Raw genomic sequence first — 1932 nt, forward strand, 5'->3', positions numbered from 1 at the left:
TTTCTTCCAAATGGTACACTGTTGTTTCTAATCAATGTTTCCATCACTTTTAACACAGCACTGGGCAAGGAAAAAAAGTGGTAGTTTACAGGATCATTCTTAATTTCTTAAAGATTGGCATAATATTTGTCTTTCTCCTATCTTTCGGAACACCACCCGTGTTCATGGATAAATGAAAATATGTTAATGTGCTCGATTATCAGCCTAAGCATCTAATATGGTACCACATGGCAAAGTAAATGACTAACAATCCCTTGAATAACTGAAGTAAGGTAATATAAGTCTATGATAAATATAGTTGTTGGTAATTTATTTTGCCACATTTAACTCTGGAGCGGTGATTAAATAGTGTTGTGGGATGGAACTAGAATTTTCCTTGAGTGTCTTTCACTTTAAGTGGAGACAACACCACTACTATTTATCTAAATAGGCATATTAGTAGTTACATAACTTTTTTATCTCATCCACATAGTAAAAAGCCACATACAGATTACATGTTTCACCTAAGATTTGCTGTTTGTTAAGTAAAAAAAAGTAGACATGACAATTACCTCACGGCCCTTCTCTTCTCTTGTTTTTGTGATTTAATAACTTATCAATTAATAATTTATTTGCAGTCTTTAAATCTTTTACAGATGTTACCCATTTCTACCTGCGATTTTGAGCATCCAGATTTATGCTGCCCCTCACACTATGATCAAACCACTACTACCCAAAACACGATTGTGAAAATGAAGATGACTGCAATTATTGCTGGGGTAATTGGACATAAGATAAGATCATCTTCGTATGAAAATATGTTGAAATGTTGGCTAATGAAACGTAACCTAATAAACTCACACACTGTTCATACCTTCCAGCTTGTTCTCATTTACATTATATACAATCATATTCACGAACAATCTAAACAATTTAATCTTACCTGGTAGCAGAAGGTGGCCTTACATGGATAGTTTTCACTTTAAAAGAAAATCATCTGAAGTAATCTCACAACTGTCAATGTCAGATTTTGTTTACAAATACACTCGGTTATAACCAACCTTCACAGACGTCAACATCCAACTGTTTGGGTGAGGGAGAGAGCTCATGTTCATGGGATGAGATTCTCCTTAGAAGTATCGATCCGTTTGTTTCCACTCGCCTAAAACGCGCTTGGCTTAAAGTTTTCCCTGATGTTTCAAACACTTATATTTAGCGCCAAAATGTTTGAATGAAATAGTAAAGATGAAAATGCGCATTATATTTTGGCATAATAAACGACTGTCACAATACAATTTGGTTGGGAATAATCTTATTTAGTTATGATGATTGTTTTGATCATTCATTAAGTACTATGTATGGTTTCGACGTCATACAACAATAAACGTGCTAAAGAGAATTTGACATGTGCCAGTAATTGTTTAGGTTCGTAAAAATAACCCATTTTCAGGAAATGTGTACATTGGATTTTTTTTTCAAACAGTTCCTAAACAAACAACACATCCTTGGTAATATCCGCATACTTCAATTTGACAGTGATCATTTTCTATATTCTTACAATCAATATGACATCTTTCATTCACACATGCGCTATCACACCCACTAACTGGGTTGCCAGGTTATCTGCAGAGTATGACAATTTAGCCAAACTTGATAGCAACTGCCATAAAGGTATAATAATTCCATGCAAATAACAATCCAAACATTCCATCGTTTTCTTAACCTTCATTAGTTTGAAAAATGACAAGTATATCATGGTAGCCGTTTTCGTTTAAAGAAAAAGTTTCTAGTTCCAAGACTTTCACAAATAATGTACCGTACGCTAAAATGCAAGAAAATTGCACATGTACCGCACGCACAATGATAAAGTAACATGATATTTGTAAGAGCCGATTGAAGTTATGATCACAGAGAATTGTTCGAGTTCAATATAAGAGAACATTTTCAATCACT

The 1932-nt window shown here is 34.0% G+C and overlaps 1 protein-coding gene across 1 annotated transcript in view; it reads right to left on the reverse strand.

Annotated features, from left to right (window-relative positions):
• The window catches only part of LOC143036842 (phosphatidylcholine:ceramide cholinephosphotransferase 2-like), a 317218-nt gene extending 316162 nt beyond the window's left edge, over nt 1–1056 (reverse strand). The window contains exon 1 of the mRNA XM_076204666.1: nt 923–1056. The gene's annotated coding sequence lies outside the window, so the exon portion shown is untranslated. The remainder of the gene's footprint in view (nt 1–922) is intronic.
• Between the last annotated feature and the right edge of the window lie 876 nt (nt 1057–1932).

The sequence above is a fragment of the Oratosquilla oratoria genome, chromosome 21, assembly GCF_046742065.1.
Source record: "Oratosquilla oratoria isolate Oo_2021 chromosome 21, ASM4674206v1, whole genome shotgun sequence".
Taxonomy (NCBI): domain Eukaryota; kingdom Metazoa; phylum Arthropoda; class Malacostraca; order Stomatopoda; family Squillidae; genus Oratosquilla; species Oratosquilla oratoria.